The sequence below is a fragment of the Oryctolagus cuniculus genome, chromosome 2, assembly GCF_051225735.1.
Source record: "Oryctolagus cuniculus isolate XC-2025 breed Fujian yellow rabbit chromosome 2, ASM5122573v1, whole genome shotgun sequence".
In the NCBI taxonomy this organism is placed as follows: Eukaryota; Metazoa; Chordata; class Mammalia; order Lagomorpha; family Leporidae; genus Oryctolagus; species Oryctolagus cuniculus.
In genome coordinates this window covers 182,403,227-182,420,423 of record NC_142868.1, presented here as the reverse complement: position 1 = coordinate 182,420,423, position 17,197 = coordinate 182,403,227, and the positions used below count along the sequence as shown (strand labels likewise).

At 58.8% G+C, this 17,197-nt stretch overlaps 1 long non-coding RNA gene across 1 annotated transcript; it reads right to left on the bottom strand.

The window, feature by feature from the left end:
- Nucleotides 1–4,762: 4,762 nt before the first annotated feature.
- On the bottom strand, nucleotides 4,763–6,109 carry LOC149128171 (uncharacterized). Its single transcript, XR_016229539.1, has 2 exons — nucleotides 5,988–6,109; nucleotides 4,763–5,072 (listed from the first exon to the last, which is right to left on the bottom strand). It is a non-coding gene; the product is annotated as an uncharacterized LOC149128171 (long non-coding RNA).
- Between the last annotated feature and the right edge of the window lie 11,088 nt (nucleotides 6,110–17,197).

Genomic DNA, 17,197 nt, shown 5'->3' with positions numbered 1-17,197 from the left:
GCCATTGTTGGGTGAACCAATGGAAAAGGAAGACCTTTCTCTCTGCTCTCTGTCTCTCTCTCTCTCACTGTCCACTCTGCCTGTCAAAAAAAAAGAAGAAGAAGAAGAAGAAGAAGAAGAAGAAGAAGAAGAAGAAGAAGAAGAAGAAGAAGAAGAAGAAGAAGAAGAAAGAGAGAAAGAGAGAAAGAGAGAAAGAGAGAAAGAGAGAAAGAGAGAAAGAGAGAAAGAAAGAAAGAAAGAAAGAAAGAAAGAAAGAAAGAAAGAAAGAAAGAAAGAAAGAAAGAAAGTTACAGAGAGAGAGAAGGAGAGGCAGAAAAAGGGAGGGAGGGAGAGAGAGAGAATCTTCCATCCACTGGTTCACTCCCCAGATGGCCATAACAGCCAGGGCTATGCCAAGCTGAAGCCAGGAGCTTCTTCCAAGTCTCCCATGTGGACACAGGGGCCCAAGGACTTGGGCCATCTTCTGCTTTCCCAGGCCATAGCAGAGAGCTGGATTGGAAGTGGAGCAGCCAGGACTAGAACCGGCGCCCATGTGAGATGCTGGCACTGCAGGTGGCGGCTTTACCCCGCTACGCCACAGCGCCGGCCCCCCAAAATGTCAAATTAATGAAATAAAATCTTCAAAGTTCCATGGAAGGCCACCGGTGACTGGGGAGAAATGCGGACAGCCCAGGACAGCAGGCGGAGCTTGGGGGACCTCCCCTGGGGGCTGCCTGTGTGGTGCCCGGGCCTGGGGCCCAGGGCCGCCCTCTGGGAACCGCAGACCGGGTGCTTTCTCCGCCATTTTTCTGAGCCAGAAGAGGGGGTGACAGCTGCTGGGTGTGTGCGAGCCCCCTCCTCGGCTCCAGCTGGGGGCCTGAGGGCACGGTGGGCGGGGACGCCTGTGGCAGCTCCCGCGTGCTCTGCTGCCCCTGTCACCGCCTCGCAGGGCCCAGGTATGCGCGGCCGTTCAGGTAGGTGCGGCTGGAGGCCTCCCTCTTCTCCCCTGCACATCTGAACTGCGGCTCGCTAGGGGGAAGGCCAAGCTGCACCTTCCGCGTGGCAATAATCTAAGGTATCATCTTAAATCAGTAGAGCAAATGCAGTAAATCACAAAACAGAAAGGTCCAGTACCTATGCGCGGTACCTCCGCCCTGGCGTGTGTCCCGGGGAGACTGTGCACGCACTAGGGCGTTGTTGGCACTTGTGAAACATTTAGGAAACACCTAATGACCCAAAGGGGATGGGTAAGTAAACCACTTTATGCCTGCACCATAGAGTGCTGTGTAGCCCCTAAGTGCTTCCCACAAGGGCTGTAGAGACATGGGGACGTGTTTACAGCATCACCTTGCACGGAAGCCGGCTCAACACGATGTCAGACATTCTCGTGGCTCGCGACTCCTTCAGAATGCCTCTTCTTAAAAAAAAAAAAAAAAAAAAAAAAAAAAAAAAAGATTTGTTTGAAAGTCAGTTACACAGAGAGAAGGAGAGGCAGAGAGAGAGAGAGAGAGAGAGAGAGAGAGAGAAGTCTTCCATTCACTGGTTCACTCCCCTGATGGCCACAACAGCCAGAGCTGTGCCGATCCAAAGCCAGGAGCCAGGAGCTTCTTCCTGTCTCCCATGGGGATGCAGGGGCCCAAGGACCTGAGCCATCTTCTACTGCCTTCCCAGGCCACAGCAGAGAGCTGAGTCAGCAGTGGAGCAGCCAGGACGTGAACCGGCACCCATATGGGATGCCAGTACTGCAGGCGGCGGCTTTACCCGCTATGCCTCAGCACCGGCCCCGTGGAATGGCCTCCTCTTATCAGTGAAAATGTTTTAACCGTAGACTCATATGCCGTTGTAAGAAATCACCAAGACACATCCCACCTCTACCTCCAACTCTGCCATCTTAACTGATTTCTACATATGCACATGTGTTAAGAAGCCATTCTGGGGCTGGCACTGTGGTACAGTGGGTTAGGCTGCCACCTGCGACGCCGGCATCCCTGCTGGTTCATGTCCTGGCTGCTCCACTTCCAATCTAGCTCCCTAATGTACGTGGGAAGGTCCTTGGGCCCCTGTCACCCACATGGGAAGGTTCCAGGCTCTTGGCTTCAGCCTGGCCCAGCCTTGGCCACTGTGGCCATCTGGGAGAGTGAACTATCAGATGGAAGGGGTGTGTGTGTGTGTGTGTGTGTGTATAAAACACTGCCTTTCAAATAAATAAATCCGGCAACTGCCAGAGCTGGGCCAGTCCAAAGCCAGGAGCCAGGAGCTTCTTCCAGGTCTCCCACATGGGTGCAGGGGCCCAAACACCTGGGCCATCTTCTGCTGCTTTCCCAGGCCCTAGCAGAGAACTGAATCAGAAGTGGAGCAGCTGGGTCTCGAACCGGCACTCATATGGGATGCTGGCACTGCTGGTGGCAGCTTTACCCGCTACACCACAGCGCCGGCCCCCGGCTGCTACACTTCCGATCCAGCTCCCTGCTAATGCGCCTGCGATGGCAGCGCAAGTCCTTGAGCCCCTGCCACACATGTGAGAAACTGGAAAGGTGTTCCTGGCTCCTGGCCTCCACCTGGCCAAGCCATCTGGGGAAGAGAACCAGTGGATGGAAGAGCGCTGACACTTCAGATGAATAAATCTTTTTTTCTTTTAGAAACAACTGAGTTTATTAGGGTGGGCCCTAATCCAATGACTTCTGTCCACATGAGAAGAGGGAAATTTGGACCCAGACACGCACACAGGAATACGCTGAAATATGCCAACCAGGAGCCAGTGTGGACGAGCAGACAGACAGCTGAGCAGAGAGCTGGGAATGACAGCTCGGTGGCCCCTCGGCCTGTCCTCCAGAGGCTCTGAGAGAGCGGGCCACACCCACTGCTGGTCCCAGCACAGCTCCCTGCTCTGGGCTGACTCCGATCCAAGCTGGGCCACCAGACGCTCTGCCCCAGGACCCTGGCACAGTCCAACACTGAGCAGCCCTGCGAAGGCTGGGACAGCAGCCACACGTGGGCCACGGGCAAACCACGAGTCCAGGCAAGGGAAGGGGCCAGGTGAGCAGAGAGGCAGAACCGAGCCCAGAGCGGAGGAGGACGGAGGGCAGCGCCCCGGGCCCGCCTCCGGCAGCTGGCTTCCGCACTGAATTTGATCTTTGCAGCTTACATGGGTCTCTGGGCCTGGCAGCCAGAGCAGCCACCACGGGGCAGGCTCGCGGGGAGGGCGGGGGCTCAGCCCAGAGCAGCCACCACGGGGCAGGCTCGCGGGGAGGGCGGGGGCTCAGCCCAGCAGGTCATCGAAGTGTTTTCCATCCAAGGGAGCCCCTCGGGTGCCTTACTTCTGCCCAGAGGAAGGGAGCCGGGGCTGGGTTCCAGCCACAGAGGAAGGGAGCCGGGGCTGGGTTCCAGCCACTTCGCTGGTGGCAGCAGTGGGTCAGAGCTGGGCCTCCTTGACTGAGTGTTCACTGACAGCTGCGACTGAACACCTGACGCACCCCGCAGGCCCACAAGCCCCTGGGAAGGCGGCTGTAACTGCCCATTTCACAGGCCAGCTTACAGAGGTCAAGCTGGCTCTCACACACAGCTAGAATTTGAACCCTGACCTGCTGCTCTGCTGGCCACCCTGCACTGGCACCGTAACTAAGACCCATGCCCAGCGTTGTCCTCAGGCGGCAGTGCCTTCGGCAAGGTGACTAAGTACAGAGAAGGGTGTTGGCGTTCTGACTGTTCAAAGAGCTAAGCAGACCGGCCGCAGTGTGAGGCCAGCCAGCCACCATGACCTCTGCTGTGACAAGGTCGTCTCCCTGACAGCTCCCCGGTGTCCTGCGCTCCAGCTGCTGCCGCTCGTGGCTGCCCAGCCCCTCTCTCTCTCCTGGAAACGGGCTACCTGCAGCCGCATCCTGCGGCCTGGCCACCTGGACCGGGACTGTGCAGGATGAAGCAGAATTCTCCCCCGGGGAGCCACGGAGCCCACGGGGCTGCAAGCTGGGAGCAGGGGAGTTACAGCCCGTGCCGTACCTTCCTGTTTGCAGGAGACCAAGCAGAGCCAAAAACAAAAACCAAAAAAGGTTTTTTTTTTAAGGTTTATTAATTTGAAAGGCAGCGTTACAGAGACTATCCACCGACTGAGTCACTCCCCAAATGACTGCAAAGGCCAAGGCTGGGCCAGGCCAAAGCCAAGCCAGGAGCCTGGAACACCTTCCAGTCTCCCACAAGGGTGCAGGGGCCCAAGCACTTGAGCCATCTTGTACTGCTTTCCCAGGCCACAGCAGAGAGCTGGATCGGAAGAGGAGCAGCCGGGACTCTAATCAGGGCTCATATGGGATGCCGGCATTGCAGGCAGTAGCTTAATCAGCTGTGCCGTAATCCTGGCTCTGGAGTTTTTAAATAAAAAATGCTTAAATAGGCCGGCGCCGTGGCTCAATAGGCTAATCCTCCCCTAGCGGCGCTGGCACACTGGGTTCTAGTCCCGGTCGGGGCGCCGGATTCTGTCCCGGTTGCCCCTCTTCCAGGCCAGCTCTCTGCTGTGGCCAGGGAGTGTAGTGGAGGATGGCCCAGGTGCTTGGGCCCTGCACCCGCATGGGAGACCAGGAGAAGCACCTGGCTCCTGGCTCCTGGCTTCAGATCAGCGCGGTGCGCCAGCTGCAGCGCGCCAGCCACGGTGGCCACTGGAGGGTGAACCAACGGCAAAAGGAAGACCTTTCTCTCTCTCTCACTGTCCACTCTGTCAAAAAAAATAAAAAGATAAAAAAAAGTTTAAAAAAATGCTTAAATAAAAACTTCATTGAGGTATAATTTACATATAATATCTGCACCTTTGTTAAATGAGTTTTAATGAAAATCTACACCCACATAACCATCAGATGGTTCAACATTTTTTTCCTTCTGATTTCTAATTTTTTAACCCAGTAAACAAGTGTGGCTTGAATACTTTGATAAATAAAATAAAATTTACAGGAGCCAGTGCTGTGGTGTAGTAGGTAAAGCCGCTGCCTGCAGTGCCGACATCCCATATGAGCACCATTGGAGTCCTGGCTGCTCCACTTCCCATCCAGCTCCCTGCTAATACACCTGGGAAAGCAGTGGTTGGGCCATCTTCTACTGTTCTCTGGCCTCTTTAAAAAAAAATGTGGAGAGGGGAGAGGGGGTCGTTTCTGTTTCAGGCTTGGCTGACCAGGGCCTGTGGTGGCTTCCCACTGCCCCTCTGGGAGCTCGCCTGGGCGGAGCGCGTGCCTGCCTGGCAGAACCAACCACAGCTCGACTAGGCCCACTGACTCCCAGCAGTGGAGTCCCAGGGCCTCGGGCTCCGAACCCAGCGGGTGGGGGTGCCCGCCGAATTTCATCCGGGTCTGCGGGGGTCCTGGTCCCTTCGGCCTGTTTAGGCACAGCAGCCTCAAAGCACAGCTGTCTGTCCCTCTGCTTCCCACCTGGGCGGGCTCAGGCGTCCTGCTTCCCCTGGGAACCGTGACCACCCCCCCACACCCGGGCCCTCTGACTCCTACCCCGGACACGCAGGGACAAAGCGCACGGCAAACCGGAGACGCAGCCGCGGGAGGCAGCCGTGCACCTCCCAGACCTGCGCCCCTAGCTGGAAGCAAGCGTGCGTGTTCCCGCGGCGGCCACCCGGCCCGTGCTGCCCAGTTCCGCCGCAGCATCACCTGCAGCGTCCACCAGAGCTCCGCCACGGCCCCAGTTCCCAGTTCCCACTTCCCAGGTGGCGAAGCCGCGCCTCCGGGCCATGACGTAACTTGCCCACGGCTAGAGGCTGCGGCAGGCAGCCCCCCAAAACCTCGCCTCCGCATCACCGCGCTCCCGCCACTGACAACCAGCTGGGGACCCCTTCCCCACCCCCGCACACAGCTCCGGCCGCGGCGTCCTCCTCGGACACCTGCAGGGACACTCCCCAAGGTCCCCTAGGCACCAGGGGACACCCCACCGGGTTGGGCCGGGCACTGCGGGCCCCCTCCCCGGACATGGACGGGCGCACACTCCCTTTCCGGGGTCCCAAGTGCTGCGGCTCGCACTTAGACCTGAGATGTTGCTGCGACAACGCTCGGGCGTGTCACCCCGCCGACCGAGCACACGGAACCCCCACCCTCGGCGCGCCCGCCGACGCCGGCCGACGGAGCGCTCCAGGCGGCTACGTCACCGCGCAGGCCCCGCCCCGCAGAGGCGGGCCCTTCCGGCTCTCCCGGAAGTCCCGGAGCGCGGCGGAGGGCGGTGCGCGCGTGCGTCGGGGGCGGGGCTCCGGGGCTGCGGTGGCCTGCCCCTCCCCCAGCGCGGGGTCGCCAGGGAGTGGGCTCCGCCGGTGCGGCGTGGTCCGTCCCAGTTAGTGGCGGTACCGGGGATCCGCATCCGGCCAAGCCGTGGACGCCGCAGCCCCCAGCCCCGGGCTAGCGCCACCACTCGGCTGCCTTCTCGTACTGTGCTAGGGCGTTTGGTTTTTTTCTTTTTTTTTTTACCAAAAAATTACGTAACTGTATGCCGATTTGTGGAGGAACATGCTAGAATACTTACCTAAGCATTGCTGATCATGGAAGCATCTAGAGAAAAGACAAGAAAGCAACCTAAATGTCCGAAATTATGGATGAATTACGGCACGCCCACGACGCGGAGTAGTATGTAGCCATTAATGGCCTCTGAAAATGTTGCAGCAGAGCAAACAAAACAAAAAAGTGCGTGGTGTGTGTGTGTGTGTGTCTGGCCCCTCTTGATGGCTCCTGCTCCACAAATAAATTTTTTTAGGATTTTAAGATTTATTGTATTTATTTGAAAGGCAGAGTTAGGGAGAGGAAGAGAGAGAATCTTCCATCACTGGTCCACTCCCCAAATGGCCACAACTCACAGGGCTGGGCCAGGCCAAAGCCAAGAGCCAGGAGCTTCATCAGGTCTCCTATGTGGGTGCAGGGGCCCAAGCACTTAGGCCATCTTCCACTGCTTTCCCAGGCCATAGCAGAGAGCTGGCTCAGAAGTGGAGCAGCTGGGATTTGAACCAGCGTCTGCATGGGATGCTGGCATTGCAGGTAGCAGCCTAACCGGTTACACAGGCCCCATAAACAAATCTTTAAAAACTTGTGTGTATGAAAGGAGAGATACAGGCAGGTCGTCCTTTTGCTGGTCCACTCCCCACATGCCAGAGACAGCCAGGGCTGGGCCGTGCAAGCCCAGAGCCAGGGACTCCATTCTTTTTCACGTGGGTGGGGGGGACCCAAGTGCTTGACCATCACCTGCTACCTCCAAGGTGCATGTCAGCGGGAAGCCGGAACTTGAACCCAGGCAATCCACTATGGGGTGTAGGCTTCCCGAGAGGCATCTTAACTGCCGTGCCAAACATGCACCCCAAAAAGATATGTTCAAAGGATGGTGATGTGGAGTGCAGGAGACTTCCCGATCAGATGTTTACAGAATAGCACCCGGCACACAGCAAGTGCTCCATAAAGGTTAGTTCTTATTACAAGGTGGGGTAATAAGGAACTACATGATTTTAAATTAGTAGGGTTGTATTCGCATCCAGCACAAAGGAGAGACATGGAGAAATTCCAAGAGCGATCATGGAATGGGATTATGGACTGTTTGCTTTTCTCTCTTCTTTAACTGCTGTAAAGTTGGCGCGATTCCTGGAGTGGCCACACGGGGGACACAGCCTCTAGTACAGTCTTTCCCGTGGAAGGCAGAGGCAGGGTCCCTCCTGGTGCCCGCTGCAGCCGGGCCCTGGCTGCCTTTCCCCGGAGCCCGGAGTGGAGGCCTAGGGTGGTAGCGTGGGTCCCTGCCCCCTATCCCTGGCTGGCCCCGTCAACCAGCAAGCCCAGGCCCCGGGCACTGATGGGCAGAGGTGTTCTGATCCAAGCCCTAAGCTCCTGGGCTGGGTCTACAGCAGTGGCAGCAGAAGCTGCCTGGCGGCAGAAGTGAGTTAGTTTCAGGTTGCCTGATTTCTTTTGTTAACATTTATTTTATTTATTTGAAAGGTGGAGTTACAGAGAAAGAGGTCTTCTACCCGCTGGTTCACTCCCCAAATGGCCACAACGGCCAGGCGGAAGCCAGGAGTCAGGAGCTTCTTCCGGGTCTCCCACACAGGTGCAGGGAACCAAGCACTTGGGGGTGCAGGGCCCCAAGGCCTTGGGCCATCCTCCACTGCTTTCCCGGCCATAGCAGAGAGCTGGATCGGAAGTGGAGCAGCTGGGACTCGAACCGTATGGCGCCCATATGGGAAGGCGGCACCACAGCACCCGCCCCTCAGGTTGTCTCTTGACTGGAGAGAGCAAGACCCATTTAGAAGGCGCTGCCACCTTCTGCTGTGCAGCCCCACTGCCGACCCAGCCGTCCAGGACCCCTCGGAGGGAGGGCCCCCCGGAGCTCTCCTGCCCCCCCACACCATCGTCCCTACAGGGCAGGGCCTCCTCCCCAGCAGCACACATGGCGGCTCCTGCCAGGGCAGGACTCACTTTTGTCAGGGCCCTGGGGAGCGACTGAGGGAGCTGAGTGCCCGTGGGTCGGCTATGCCAGGCCGTCCACCTGCCCAGGGTCCCTGAGGGCCAGGAGAGGGGTCACGGGTGGGGACGAGGGGCTTCCTGTCACGTGGCATCGCACCCAGGGCACCGAGGCGCTGCTGTGGGCCCAGTGGGCCTGCGGGCTCAGGGCCAGAGGCTGGCTGCTGACCGACCGCAGCCCTGGCCGTACTCGGGGAGCTTTGCCCTCGGCCCGCATTCCGTCTCACTCTCAGAAAGCCCCGGCCCAGCCCGGTTTCTGCGGCAGGAATTTTTGTGAATTTGCTTAAATACAGGAGAGGTTCCAGTTCAACAGGAAACAAGCGCCAGTGTCGAGTATCTTCGTGCGGGGGTGCGGCTGGCGGCGGGCAGGGCCCAGCCTGACGGAGCAGGCATCCTGGCCACGGAAACGTAGCTCTGGGGGCCGGCGCCGTGGCTCAGCGGGTGAGGCTGCGGCCTGCAACGTGGGCATCCCACACGGGTGCCGACTCGTGCTCTGGCCGCTGCGCTTCCAGTGGCCTGGGAAAGCAGTGGAAGACAGCCTGAGTGCTGGGCCCCTGCACCCACGTGGGAGACCCAGACGAGGCTCCTGGCTCCTGGCCTCGGCTTGGCCCAGCCCTGGCTGTTGTAACCATCTGGGGAGTAAACCAGAGGATGGAAGATCTCTCTCTCTCTCTCTCTCTCTCTCTCTCTCTCTGTCTCCCTCTCCCTCTCCCTCTCCCTCTCTCCCCCTGTAACTCTTTCAAACAAATAAAGCTTAAAAAAAATAAATCAAGAGAAAGAAAAGGAAAAACACAGCTCTGGCCTTGTGCCCGTTTCCACCAAGGGGCTTAAGGTCGCAGGTGCAGCCCAGCCACGCCCTGGGACCCTGGCTCCCAGGCCCCTTTGCAGGCCATGGCACCACACCTTGCACCCACACATGGTGGTCAGCGCCCTCAGGCCTCCTTGGAGAGAGGACAGCTGGGGATGGGGGTTTTTGTTTGTTTTTAGTTGCAGATAGAAGCGGAGACCTGCAGCTCAGGCAGGATAGTCTGACCTTCTAGCACTGCCTCTGGCAAACGAAGTTTTCTGCGCCTGCGGAGTCGCCCTGGGGGTGCGGCTTTCCTGAGCTGCAGAGCCAGGTGGGGAGGTGGGTCCCCGTGTCCCGCCCAAGCTGGGAATTCGCCTGCTGCTTTTACTGTGTAAATAAAGCCTCCTGATCCAGTGCCACCACCACCCCCAAAAAAGAAAGGGAAATGTGGGGCAGATAACAGGATAGTAGGCTCACTGGGGGTACGAGTCATATCAGTTTAAAAGCCCATATTCCCTCTGCACTTACAGAGTTGCTGTCCCGTGGGGTGGATGCTGGCTTGGAGGGGCTAAGGCAGCCTGGTGGGCTGCGGTGTCAGACAGTTTGTCCATTTGCTACCTTTATGAGCCTCAACTTTCTCATCTGTAAAATGGGTGTTATTATCTGAGTCCTTGCCTTTGCATGGGAATTAAATGAGATAAGGCGTGGAAAGGAATTGGCAGGAGCCTGCATCCTTAGGGAGCTCAGTCCCGTTTGGCAGGTGCACGGTAGGACTCCCGAGACTTGGGGGACTCTCAGGACAGGCGATGCCTCCCTTCCTCCTGACCCTGGGCTCCGTGGGCAGAGCGGAGGGCCCCTGACGTCATGAACAGCTCCCAGCCCAGCAAAAGAGCCTTCGAAGCCCCTGTCCCAGAGATGCTGCAGGTGAGGAGCTAGGTGTGGTTAGTTATTCATTCAACAAGGCATACCCGGCTTCAGGGAGCCCATGAAGGAGAGGAGTGTCTGTTTCATTCCTCACTGATTTCCATCAGGTGAGGGAAACATACGAGAAATGAGCAAACCCTGAGCAGAGCCGGAAAGAAGCCAAGAGTGGCCACAGAAAATGGGGGAGACTGTCAGGGTCCCAGCAGGGCTCGGCTCTCGTGGGGGCGCCCAGGGCACGACAGCAACCTGTGAAATAGGAAACCCAGCGGGGTCCCCCATGCAGTGCCTGGATCTACCAGATGTCAGGGGACTGGGCTGCAGAGCCGTGCTGTGGCCCCTGGGCCACGCCTCTTAGGGGCCAAGGCCCCCAGAGAGGACAGGCAGTGCTCTGCCCCCTGCCCACGCTCCAGGCCCTGCCCTGCTCCCAGAATCATCTAAGCCCCCCCACAAGTGTCCAGTCTAGGCAGGGGCTCGCACGGGGGTGATGCAGCCCCTGAGCCCACAGTCACCGTCGTGCCCGTGGGAAGAAGAGAGGAGCACTTTGGGGTCTGCCCCGTGGTCTGAACCTTTCGGAGTGTGTGTGTGTCTGCGGGTGTGTCTGTTTGTGTGTGTGTGTCAGTGGGTGTCTGTGTGCGTGTGTGCATCTGTGTCTGTGTCTCTGTGTGCCTCTCTGTGGGTCTGTGTCAATGTGCGTCTGTGTGTGTCTCTGTGTGTCTGTGTCTGTGTGCCATCGGGAGTCACCTAGGAAGCTGGCCCCGCCCCTCCAGGTAAGACCCCATCAGACCGTGCCTGGTCTAAGTGATCTACCTGCCAAGACCAGAGACGCTAGGTGCTCCGCATAAACCCTATCAGCTCTCACATGACCTTATAACCGCAGGTCTAGGTCGTGCACACAATAGGCACTTATTAAAAGTTTCTTAGAATAAAAACATGAGAAAAAAAATTTGGAAACATAGTTGCTCAAGGACACAGGGCCAGTGGGGGCAGTGACTTGGCCGTGGCCTCCACCTCACCCGACGCAGCCCCACGGGTGGTGGGCGGAGAGGGAGCACGGAGCAAGCCTGGAACAGGGAGTGAGGAGCCAACACAGGGCCCCAGCGCACCAGCCCCAGACTTGGAGAGCTGGAGTGTGGATGGGCAACTGGAAGACAGGTTTTGAAATTCTGGTCTGGGGGCCAGCGCGTTGGCACAGTGGGCTAAGCCTCTGTTTGCGGCGCTGGCATCCCATATGGCCACCGGTCCTAGTCCCTGCTGTTCATCTTCCTATACAGCTCTCTGCTGTGGCCTGGGGAAGCAGTAGAAGATGGCCCACGTGCTTGGGCCCCTGCACCCGTGTGGGAAACCTGGAAGAAGCTCCTGGTTTCAGATCGGCTCAGCTCCAGCTGTCGTGGCCATTTGGGGAGTGAACCAGCGGGTAGAAGACCTCTCTCTGTGTCTCCCTCCCTGTGTGACTCTGCCTCTCAAATGAACTCTTTAAAAGCAACGCAGGCCTCGCCGTGATGCACTCTGCGGCCAGGACATGGGACGACGGCACCCAGCAGAGGGTGTGAAGACTGAATGGCTGACACAAAAGATGCTGGTCTGCTCAGACTCGCAATCCGTGTCACTTGTCACAGTGGGTACGGCCGCAACCTTGCGGTGGCGCAACAGAGACCAGGGAGATCCTGCCCTTGCAGAACGTGCATTTTAGCGAGGAAGGCAGACGATTAAACAAAATAATGTCTGGATTTCAAGACTGACAGCTGTGAAAATAAGAAAGCGGGGGTTGGGGGTGGGGTGGGGGTGGCCCTGGGACTCTCCGAGATACAGTGGTTAAGGAGAGCTCCTCTGAGCTGAGATCTGAAAGGCAGGAAACAGGTAGGGGAGGGAGATGGCAGCCTCCCAGGCACAGCAAACAGCACGTGCCAAGGTCCTGCGGCAGCACAGCCCTTGCTGTCTACCAGGGAAAGGCGGCCAGTGTGGCTGGAGTGCTACCTGAGGAGACCGGGCGGGACAGCACACGCTAAGGCACCACCTGCTGCTGAGTGGCTGGAAGGGGCGTGGCATGGTGGGGGCAGAGAGCAGTCAGGCGGCAGCCAACGGGCGCTCGGGCAATCGGCTGTGCCTAGGTGAGATGGGTATGCTCTGAGGATGCCAGTCAGCCCGGGAAAGCGGAGAGGGAATGGGGCCGTGGGGGCGGATGGCCAGCAAAGAAGCCTGGGGGGACAGGAAGGGTGGGTGGGCGGGGGAGGAAGGACAAGTCCTCGCCCTGCTTGGCTGAGGACAGCCTGTCTGTGCTGGAAGCAGAGTGCAGGGCTAGCTGGGGGGGGGGGGGGGCCTGGGACCCCATCAGCACCTCCACATCCCCGCCCTGGACCCAGGAGAGCTGACTTTACCCGAGCCGTTGGCTGTGGGGGGTAGGGGGCCTCTGCCATCAGCGGCACGGGTCACTGAAGGCCACAGGCTTGGAGACCCAAGACAAAACCCAGGTTTGTGAGCGGAAGATTAAAGGCCAGGGTCACCGGGGACTCGGGCCAGGGGCTCTACATGGCGGGAGGGGGGGGGTCTTTCTTCCAACCAGGACCAGGTTCGGGGCACCTGGGGCTTAGCAGTGGAAGAGTAGTGGCCGATGGATGAGGTTTGTGTCACCCAGGGAGACAGCTGGTCACTGCCCCCAGTGGGGACTGGGCCAGCCGGGGTCTCCCACGGCAGTGCCCAGCCGCAAGCTGGCGGGAAGCAGCGCTGTGCAGCGCCCACCGCGCAGGCCTGTGCCCCGCCTGCTCTGTGGGTGTGGCCTCTGCAGCACCAGCTCCCCAGGCAGCCTCCAGGGTCCCGTCTCCTCGGTTCCACCCAAGCTCCCTGAGGCAGCTTTGCTGCGCCCAGCAGGCTCCATCACAGCCCAGGGGCCCAGAAGCGGCACTCCCCAAGCGCCGTGACCACTGCCCAGGCCTCTCCGGCCCCCGTCTCTAGCTCTGTCATCAAATGACACCCGGGGGCTTTTCTGAACCAATGGCCCCGGCTCAGGCGACACCGAGGGCTGGCGCCTGGCGAGGTTCTGCCCTCTCCTCCACCGCCTTGGAGCCAGCGGGCTTCCGTCCGGGGTCCAGAGAAGCCAGTTTGCAGAATTCATTGTCCAAACCGTGTGCGGCCATCTCTGCCCTCTCACTAGATGACTTCTAGTGTCTCAAAAAAGAAAAGCGCCGGGAGGAACCCCTGCCCACCAGCACACGGCTATGGCTTCAGTGTGCTTCGGCCCGAGACTGGGGTTGAAATCCTTGTGCGGCCGGTCCGAGCCCGGCGGCTCCACTTCCGCACCAGCTCTCAGCTGTGGCCTGGGAAAGCAGTGGAGGATGGCCCGGCTCCTGCAGCCACGTGGGAGACCCGGAAGAAGCTCCTGGCTCCTGGTTCCTTCCAGCCGTTGCGGCCAATTGGGGAGTGAACCAGCGGATGGAAGGCCTCTCTGTCTCTGTCTCTCTCTGTAACTCTGCCTCTCAGATAAATAAATAAATCTTTAACAAAAAAAAAAATCCAAAAACACAAAGAAAAATCGACAGACGCCGTGACGGGCCTGAGAGGTGGGGCCTGAGGAGGCGATGAGGCCCTGGGGGGCCGCCCTTCCCGCCTCCACAGGCCCGCGCTTGTACGCCGCGCCGTGACGCGACGCTACGACGCCATGACGTTACGACGCCGTGACGTCGTGACGCAGCGACGTTGCGCCAGCCCTCCCCAGGCGTGGCCCCTCCATCTTGGACTTGCAGCCTCCAGAAACGTGAGCTCAGTCCACTTCCTTCCTGTGTGGATTTCCCGGTCTCGGGTGCTCTCGCAGCCGCAGGATGCCTGGAGTGGGGGCAGACGCCTCACGGCCCCCGGGTTCCCAGGTCACCCCGTCTCACATCCGGGATTCAATGAAAAAAAATTTTTTTTAATGTAGACTGTAGGGGAAAGAGGCGAAACTGTGAAGATGCTAACTGAAGCTCTCTTCATGGCTAAAACGTACATGAACACCCCGCAGCAAAGTGCCACGCAGCCGTTCAGAAGCATCCTACAGCAGCCGCGACAAGAATGGAGAACACGGGAGGGCCTGCAGGGACGGGCGCGTTTGCTCCGTGGCTCCCACTCTTGTCTGATTTCCAGGGCTGCCACGGAGGTGGCGTGTCCTCAGCGGAACCGCCCGATTCTGACACTTCTTCCGCTGTCGCCGGGAGCCAGTGACGGTTGGCAGGGGCGCGAGGACAGAGGCCTGTGTGCGAAGGGGCTTTGCGGAGCACCAGGCGCCGTCCACTCGCGAGGCAGTTCTGGGGGTGCCCGAGGGACCCGGACTTGGGGCCCTGAGGCCGGCAGCACCCCCAGATGGCTGCGCAGGGCGTCACGGCAGCCCTGGCAGCGCTGGCCGCTGAGCGGAACCCGGCTCCCGCCCCCAGCCTCCACCCGCACCTGGAGCTTTCTAGAACAGTCCCAGCCCCCTGGGCGCAACTTGCTACATGCGTCCCCTCGGACAGCCCAGCCTGCCTGCCCTCTGGCTGCTCTGCTGGCCCAGCCCCGCGGGGAGGGGCAGAGACCCAGGGTGTGCGGACCGGCGGAGACCGCGCCCTCCCGCCGCTCAGGTCTCCGAGGGCCCGGGCACCAGGGCCTCCCCCAGTCCTGCTCACTGACGTCTGTGAGCTCGAGGCCCCCAGTGTCACGCCCCCGCCCGCTCAGGTTCTCCAGCCCCTGGCCTGGGGAGGGAGGGGAGGGAGGGAGGGGGAGGAGACGCAAGACAAAAGGACATTAGGACGGTGCTTTTTCCGGTTTTCTTTTTGCACAAAAACAGTCCATTTATTCAAGTGTTGTCCAGCACAAGTACATTAGAAAGGAGCTTTTATTATATTCTTCTGGGCACAAAAAAAAAAAAAAAGAAAAAAAAAAACTGTGATGAAGGCGGAACTGACAGACTTTTCTACATCTGCTGTACGCATTGACCTCTTTAATTATTTCATAAACAGCTATGTCACGAGCATCACTTACACAGAGTACAAGAGGACACCCGGGACAGGGACCCACGCCCCTCCCCGATGGCCCAGAACCAGACTGTGAAATGTACATTATTATTGTCAATAAATAGAGAAGCAACCCTAAAAACAAACAAAAAAATACAGTGGTGAAAGGATGCCAGAACCAGGAAGAAGGAAGAACAAAAACAAAACAAAACAACAACAACAACAAAAAAAAAAAAAAGGAGGAACTTAAGAGAAAGGAGAGGGGCGGGGGAAGGGGAGAAGCTTCTGGAAGGTCCTGCATTTAGCTGCGTGGAATGTGGAGTGAGCGCTCTGCCACCAGGGGTCAAAGCGAATCGTCTGTAACAGTAAAAGTTATTCCCCAATCAGCTACGGAGTTTACTCTTCAGTATGGATACATGATTTCCCACAAGTAAGTAAGCACCCGCTACTTCAATGCCTCAGCTAAAACACATGAAATCGCTCATTTAGTTTTCAAGTACAAAGTTAAAATGCCTTTTTAATAATAATATATCAGAGTAAAATAATAGTCTCTTTTAAACTCCACTACAAGAAAACAAAACAAACAGTCATTGTCCAGACAGCAGACTTAATTTAACAATATATATTTTTAATAAAATGTTTTAGCACCTTGTTGAGTCACCTCCTCCCTCTGCGTATTCTAAGGAATTTCAGCGTTTTTGTCTGTCAGATTCTAGGGCTATGCAACCAGATCGGTCCATGGAGGGGAGTGGGACGATGGTGATGCGTTAGGTCACTGCTCATGTCCTCGGGCAGCAGCTGGAGGCCACGGCAGGCGCAGGGGAGCGCCCTCAGAGGGGGAAGGAGATGGGGAAGTCGGGCCAGGGGCCTCCGGGCGGGGAAGCGAGTCACCAGCCAGAGCTGGCCTGAGGGCCAGGTCACCACTAGCTAAGGGCCGTTCTCTCCTGTCTCCCGGCTTCTCCCTTCCCCCACACTCCAGGGCTGGGGTCAGAGCCCGGTTCTCGGCGACACACAGGTCCAAGGGCCTTGCCTTCTAAGACCTCAGCTTCCTTAACCACAGCGCACAGACCGAGCGCACATCCTGCAAAGCAGCCTGGGCCCCTTCCTCCCCGGGAGCTGCCACCTGCCGCTCTGGGCCGCCCCTCCCTAACTCCTCTCCCACTCTGGGGGGCGGGGGGGGGGCTGTAGCCACTCCCTGCCCAACTCCAGTGTCGCCCTCTAGTCACAAGCAAACCATAGAAGCCTGATGACACACTCGGATCACTCAGACCAAGGAGGTGACCCCGCCAGGTCCGACCCCACCCACTGCCTCCTGAGGGTGACGGCTCGAACCACACTAGCGCCGCAGTGCCCTGACTGAGAACAGCCACAGGGGCTCAGCACTGCCTCCGAAATCTGCTCCAAACACAGCCGGGCGCAGGCGTGCCCGCGGGTCTGCTGTGAGAAGTCTTTCCGGGCCGGGGAGGCTGGCCACCCAATCGGGCTGCCCTGGGAGTGGCCAATGCTTGGGGACCAGCTAAGTGGGGAGTGAGGGGAGCCGGCCGGGACGCCCTCCCTCCTGCCGGGGCTGGCTGGCCCAGCCCACAGTTCAGAGAGCACCTGGGCCGCTCACTTGACAGCCACACCAAGACCAAGTGGCCCCACGGACTCCTCAGGGGCGTCTGCTCTTCAACAGGATGTGCATAGGGTAACGCCAGACCGCCCAGGCCCGAGACTCCTCTAGCCCTGGCTTGCTGGCTTCCCCGCCTGCTGCTTGCCTATGTGCCTAGGCACCCACCACACAGTCGCAGGCGTACAAGGGTCAGCCCCAGCCAGCTTGGGGCCCTTTCAGTGGGGCTCAGCGGCCACCTGCTGGGAAAGAGGTCCTGGCCCTCCTGACCCCGGCACCTAGCTGCCGCCCCCAGGCGAGGGCACCGTCTCTTTGGCATCAAGCTCCACCTGGCACCTGTGGCAGGGAGGCTCCAGAACCCTGCCTTCCCAGGGAAAACGGGCCTGCTCTTTGGAAAGAAAATTCTACAGGGAACATCCTCAAGAATCCCCCCTGGGCCTGATGGTGCCCCCTCGCCTAATACCTTCCCCGGCTCCGC